The following is a 7,359-nucleotide window of genomic DNA, read 5'->3' as shown; positions in this document are numbered from 1 at the left end:
TCTCAAGCAGAGTGAAGAGTACTGAGCAGGGCAGTGAGTATGAGGCTTTCTTTGATGAATCATACCAATGTGTTAGGAGGGGACTTCACATCCGAGTCCCTCTGTGAGATGACAACAACTACATGGCCTTCTGGAATGATCTCAGTCTGCTCTGGAGCTTGAGTACAAAGGATGAAGGGCAGATCAGTTGAGAGACAGTGAGAGCTAGCAACCTCTGTACATACTTTTACACTCAGTGGCTGGCTCCAGAACTGTGGCTCCAGGAAAGCCTGGCAAATGTTAGCTCTGCTTTCAGTCTTTTTACCTGGATGCATCCTCATGTAACTGCAATGTCAAATGCCACCTGATGCCAGTAAATGGGCAGAGCACTAAACTCAGTATGGAGTGTGCAAAGAGCCACAGGCAGGCACAGGGAAGTCAGAAAGCTTTGAGGAAAAGCGTTAGGCACCATAAGAACCTCGCCCCAAGATGGCAATGGCCACCCGAGGGCCAAGTGATAAACAAGTCCTTGTTAGGTGTGAAGGCTGTGCTTCAAGGTGGCCTGATCTTACACAAGCATCAGGAGCCTATGGAGAGATAATACGTGGCATGAGTTCATGGGCTCCTGGCAGAGTTTATAAGCTGTGCCCTGGAAGGGCTCGTGGGCTCACGATCTTGACTACCAACTGCTAAGCATCCTGAGTAATCTGCTGTGAGAAGGAACCAGTTGTTCTGTGTCTTAATTCCTGCTGGTCAGGGTTGGCACGGCACATTTGGTGGCCAGGTAAGGGGACTTAAAAGTCCCGGGGTTCCAGAACTCTCAGCGGACAGGGCGGCCGACTGGTAAGTGCCCAGTGAATGGGGCCAAGATTCTAAAAAGGTTCTCAGAAGGAGACAAGAGTGAAACCACAGTAAAGCGGCTTTAAAGGTCTGCAGTTTGCAGCAAGCAGGAAAAGAAGGAAAGTGAAAGCTCCAGTAAGTGGGATACAGTGAAGGACATGACAGGGATTGGAAGCAGCCATCCTCACTCCTGTGCTGGAGAACTGTCAACTGACAGAGCTGGCTGAATTCGGAAGTGAAACAAAGGTGATTACATAGTAACAGAAATGGGGCAAGAAATAAGTGCCAAGAGAGCCAAACAGATAGATAAAGGTTATAGTAACGAAAATGGGGCAAGAAATTAGTGAGTAAAAACAGATGAAAAAGGCTTTAAAGACTCGAGGAATAAATAGACGGCTGCTCTAGGCAGAGAGCTAAGCAGAAGGATAATGTTAATTGGTTTAACTCTTAAAATGGGTGTGATTTGGAATTGTATACTTATATTTTTCTGGATAAAAACTCAATGTAAAGTTTTTTCTGATTACTGGCTAAAGGAAAGGCTGATTTGGAAAAAAAGGTTTTTCTATGAGTTTTCTGATGAGGTCATTAAGGTAGTAGTTATGTCTTCCAGAATTATATGGATCAGACATGATAGAGGTAGGCCTCCAGAACACTAGATTCCAGAGAATCAAACAAAATAATTATCTTGATACTAAAATTTGTTTTGAGATTTGTATATTGCAGAATACACAGCTTTGGTGAATGAATCTTCTTATCACCTGCATGTTCACTGATGCCCTGGACTTCCAGCTGGATGAAGTTAAGACAGACATCAGAGGTTTATCAATTTACCCTTCCCCTCATCCCTCTTCTAATATCTCAATGCCCATGTTCAGCTTGAAGAAGTTAATGAAGAGTCAGTGCCCCAATTCCCTGGACTTGGGGACTGAGGTGGTTAATATTAGGCTGTCTTTATCTGTATAATTGTTACTAAGCTGATGCAAAATTCAAGGATTTCATTGATATAATTTCTTCTATTGAAAATTTGTGGGTACAAGGCTTAGACTTTTACTTCTCCAACAGGGGATGTTGTGTGTTGCCTTAAAGAGTGTTGCTTTTGACTTGGTTTTCAAAAGCTTATAACAGCTGAAGCACACTCTGATAAATATATTCTTTGTCCCACATAGCTTGTTTTGCTGTTTAGTGACCTCAGCTGTATGCTGCACGTGGTAAAGTGTTTTCACCTGTGTTCTCCTGCTTGTGTTTATAAATACCCCAGATTTTATCGTTCACAGTGAATTCCACCCAGATTAATCTTATGCTGGCTGAGGGACTGTTTTCATGGATTCGACAAGCAATGCATCACCTGAAGGAGTGGGTGGGCATAGGGGAGTTGGCTATAGTCTTGTTAGGTGTCTCAGTTCTCTGCCTCTATTGCCTCTGCCATATGGCTCAAGCCCGAAAGAGAGATCTTGCCATGATAGCACAAGCATGCTATGCCGTTGAGATTGGCGCATTTCCCCAAGCATGGCTGCTAGCCTGAAAGAATAGTCACATGTTGGGTGAGGCACCACACTGTGCCAGATTTCCCAATTATATTGGCACAGGGAGGTATACCTGTATGCATATGGGTTTTTCATTCCCTTGATCCCATCCCGGCAAAAAAGGAGTGCGGGATGGGTCTACCATCACTCTGGGAGGTGATCCCGAAGGGAGGGTAGTACAATCTTCCCCTGTAAATACTTTAACTGCTGGGTACAGGTCAATGCATCCTGTGATGTTTTTCTATTTAAACCAAAAGGGGGAACTGTTTGAGGAAAAGCGTTAGGCACCATAAGAACCTCACCCCAAGATGGCAATGGCCACCCGAGGGCCAAGTGATAAACAAGTCCTTGTTAGGTGTGAAGGCTGTGCTTCAAGGTGGCCTGATCTTACGCAAGCATCACGAGCCTATGGAGAGATAATACATGGCATGAGTCCATGGGCTCCTGGCAGGGTTTATAAGCTGTGCCCTGGAAGGGCTTGCGGGCTCACCATCTTGACTACCAACTGCTAAGCATCCTGAGTAAACTGCTGTGAGAAGGAACCGGTTTTTCCGTGTCTTAATTCCTGCTGGTCTGGGTTGGCACGGCACAGAAAAAAACAGTAAACTAGCCACATAGGGATGCTGATGGAGCGTCAGGGAACCAGTCTCAGCTCTGCTCCTCAAAATCCAAGAAGCCTCAGCAACATACTTTTTCCCTATTTCCTTTCTTTGTAGAAAAACAGGGTTGAATAAATCATTTATGTCCATTTTTGCTCTGAAACTCTGATGTTAAACCTGAATGAGCCCTGAAAAATACAGAAAAGGAGGCTAGGAGAGGCTGCTCTGTTCTTATTCATGTCTACTCAGCCTCCTCAGGATGATTCCTGGGCTAGGGCCTTGAACAGGAGCACAGCTCTACCACCTCTCAGAGTTGTGCCCACATGTCCAGTGTCCCTTGCACAGGGAAACATCAATGAAGACCACCACATGGAATTGTCAAATGAGATAGCGTGCGCATAAGGGAGCTCGAAGGGTTGGCCAAAGAAAGAGCTGATGACAACCTGCATCAGTGCTCCCATGATGAATTGGCAAGTATTTGCCATGAATCTCATGACTCACTTAGACAAAAGCATTTGGAGGTTTATGGTACACAGAGGCCAAAGAACCAATGTGGCAGATGAGCTCATCCAGGAGGGTAAGCTCAATGAGGTATGTCTGGTCAGAGATCAATGTCTTCTCAGACAACACTACTTCTTTGGCTGTCACAGAGTCAGTTGAAAGAAGGTGCCAATAAATATAATACCTATCTTGAAGGTCAGGTTATCAGAATCCTGTGTAGCCAAGCTCAAGACCTGTTGGACCAGCTCCTGTATCTCTGATGGCTTCTTGAGAAACAGTATCACTATTGCAGTAAGCAGTGTGAGCTGCACCTAGATGCTTTTATCATAAAAACCCTCCAGGAAGCTCTCTAGTAATTTATCTGTGTTATCGATTCTTTCAGCATATTCTCTTGCAATCAGAATCATAGCTGCTGCTTGGGCATCAGGTTCATCTAGGCAGTCCAAGTTCTCACAGAGCATGGCAGTAATACTTTCATACTTGTTGGGGTATTTTCAGAAGATGTCCCAGATAACAATTGCCTCTTGGACTACATAATTTACTTTGGTCTGGATTAGATCAAGCAGTGTACTTATACAGAGTTTTGTTGATTGCTCCACTTTGATGACACACCATCCAGTGGCCCTCATAACTTTGCGAACAAACTCCACATCAACTTAAGTGGCATATTTCTTCAGCTCCACCAGAACCTTAGCAATGTTGACTTGGGATACAAAACAAATCTGGACAATTAGGTTGATGTTCTTCAGGGCAACATACTGCACTTCTGGCTCCCCAGACAGCAAAGTGACAAGTGGGGGCACTAACTTCTTTAGCAGCATATTGTAATAATATAAGTCCTTAGGTAACAATTGTAGAAACTTCATTAGGACTTTTACTAATGAAAGCACCACTGCAGAGTTGGCATGGGTTAGCTGAGGTGTTATTCTCTCACAGATGCTCTGGGCTTTCTGGTTATCTTTAGGGTTGTAATTAGACAGGCACTTCAGGATGAAAATTCAGTGCACTCATTCAGGTCTGTGAGCAGCTTATTGATAGTCTGAGAGTTCAGATCAAGTAAGTTGCTGTTTGGGTGAGACTCTCTGATCTCAGACAATGCTGCTACAGCATTAGCCACCACCATTAGGTTTGAATCTGCTGTGAGATCCCACAGAGAATCAGAAATCCCTGATCTTCCACCATCTGAGCATTGATATCATGGTGTTTTGCCATGCACACTGCTGCCATTTTCCAAACATAGGGTGTCTTCATCTTTCAAGCACTTGAGCAAGGGGTCACAAGAATACTCTGTGATCTTGTCCACCTGATACATCCCGTGGTTCTAACTGCCAAGGCTCGAATTGAAGAATTGGGATCTTCACAATCTTTCACAAAGCTGTTAACAGCCATGATGGCCTTGTCTGGCTGACTCTTGGCATGGATCATCAGTTAGATGTATACGAGCTTCCTTAGTTCCAGTGGTCAGCCTACATACAGTTCATCACATCTGGGAAGAGAGATCTCACGTCCTTCCCCATGGTCATAGCAGCAAACACTTTCTTCACAGCCTCGTTCCTCTTTTCTTTCTTTTCAATGTTGAGTTCAGCTTTTAATTCAAAGATTTCTCCCTTCTTATTGGTTGTGAATTACTTGGAGTCAGTTATGATTCTGGATCAATAGTGTGAACTGGAGGCAAGGGTGGGGCTGCAGCAGCTGTCAAAGAGCACAGCTGGAGTGGTGGTGTAATCCAGTCTAACTTCTTAATCTCTTTATTTTCTCAAACACTTGTTTCCATGTTGACACATTCAATGTTTATCATTCTTTATCAATGAGTTGAAGAATTTTTCGAGACATTTCTTAACAATTGTGTCATTTCATATTCATCTCTAAATTATAATGTACTGATTAATGTGTTCTTCAGCTCAGAGAGTTTTTCTTTCATGATTTGAGAACTTACCTCTCTTGAATCTATATTTTTCTTACTTTAGAACTTTTATTTCTTCCACAAATCTGTGCTCCAAATGCATACATTTTTCTGACATTTCTTAATAATTATTTTATTAATCACTAAAGCACTCATAATACTACTTGTCACTTTTATGTAATCCCTTCATTCTCTAACTGATGATGGTAGTGATGAAGATGATGATGTAATTTTAGTTCTAAGACCTGTGATGAATCTCTTGTTTTCATCTCCTGACTCAATCTTATATCTCTTTAAAGACTCATTTTCATAGCAGCTGTATTTATTTCTTTAGTGGCCTTTTTAGAATTTTCTGTAAAATCTGATTTTTCAGTAGAAGTGCTTGGAACAAGATGTCACTTCTCTGGCTCCTCGTTGAAATGCCTTATATTAGATCCCTTCTGAGAACAGTAAGATGCCCAACCGTCTTATACTCTTTGACTTGCAGAGCAACTGGCAGCTTTAGTCTTTTGAGTGTGTCATGTTCTAATCTCATGCTCTCTAAAACTCAGAAGTAGAACAAGAAAAGCACAACTGTTATTTTTTTCTTTACCCTTAGTATCAAGGGGATCCCGACATTTGAAAATACTTGACATTCAGAAGACCTACAATCACTGGTTGTCTTGAAATCTTTGTCTAAAGGATTTGTGTTGAGCTATAAAATTACAAACAAAGGAAAGAAAATATAAAAACAGAATTGGCCTATTATCCCATCAAACGTGTTAATTTGAAGCCAGAGAGTCCTGAGCTGAAGAATATGAAATGTCTAAAGCAAATTTTCCAGAATTCTCTCTAACTTCTATTTTTTAAAAAAGAATATTTTTCAATGAAATAAAACAGTAAGTCTTTCTTATCTGTTATATAGTATTGATTGTACCATATATAGCTTTGAGTCTCAGTCTTTAACATTTAAAATTCCAAGCTGTTTTCACTGTCAAAAGTATCTTTTCTCCACTTCTAGGATGCTATTCTCTTAATTTTATAACTGCCATATATGCAAGTTAGATACACCATTCCTTATTCAAAGTACAAACTATGAGAAAGAAAATTATTTTGGAATAAAACTTGGCAAAACAACATCTTAAGTTGCCAGCAATCTTTCCTGCAGGATTTCAAAACATTAACTTTTATTATTTACTCTCAAACTCAAGCCAATTTTACTTAAGGGAACACTATTGTTTGATCTGAGAAAAAATATCAAACCTAAACTGTGGTTATGCATCTGGTACTCGTACTATATATATGCAACCAATAGGTTTACTAGTTGTTGTTGTTTTTTAATAACATAAGCATCACACTATATTTAGTGGTTTGAATATGCTTGGCTCATGGGATGGCACCATTATGAGGTATGGCCTTGTTAGAGGAAATGTATCATTGTGAGCATGGGCTTTAAAACACTTGTCTTAGCTGCTGGGAAAGCAGTCTACTCCTAGCGGCCTTCAGATGAATATATAGAACTCTCAGCTTCTCCTGCACCATGCCTGCCTGGATGCTGCCATGCTCCTGCCTTGATAAAAATGGACTAAACCTTGGAACCTGTAAGCCAGCCCCAGTTAAAGAAGGTTGGGTTGTCCTTATAAGAGCTGCCTTGGTCATGGTGTCTCTTCATAGTAAAGCAAACTAAGACAGTATGTCACACGCACATGCACACACACACATACACACACACACACACACACACACACATTTACCTTCAAAAAGTTGTAGAATCTAGCTCATTGGGAGACCCCAAGACTTGACACTATTACTGAAGATGTGGAGTGTTCCCACAAAGGGAACTTGACTGCTCTTCAAAAGACCCAACAAGTAGCTGGAAAAGTCAGATGCAGATATTTGCACCCAACCAATGGACAGAAGCTGCTGACCCCCGTGGCTGAATTAGGGGAAAGCAAGAAGAAGCTGAGGAGGAGGGTGACCCTGTAGGAGGACCAGCAGTCTCAATTAACCTGGACCCCCAAGATCACTCAGATAC

General features: G+C 41.9%; 1 pseudogene; it reads right to left on the bottom strand.

Annotated features, from left to right (window-relative positions):
• Positions 1–657: 657 nt before the first annotated feature.
• LOC117708747 (AP-2 complex subunit beta pseudogene) lies at positions 658–5,880 on the bottom strand (annotated as a pseudogene).
• Between the last annotated feature and the right edge of the window lie 1,479 nt (positions 5,881–7,359).

Source organism: Arvicanthis niloticus, chromosome 5, assembly GCF_011762505.2.
Source record: "Arvicanthis niloticus isolate mArvNil1 chromosome 5, mArvNil1.pat.X, whole genome shotgun sequence".
In the NCBI taxonomy this organism is placed as follows: Eukaryota; Metazoa; Chordata; class Mammalia; order Rodentia; family Muridae; genus Arvicanthis; species Arvicanthis niloticus.
Note: the sequence above shows the minus strand (reverse complement) of the source record. Positions and strands in the feature narration are given on the sequence as shown.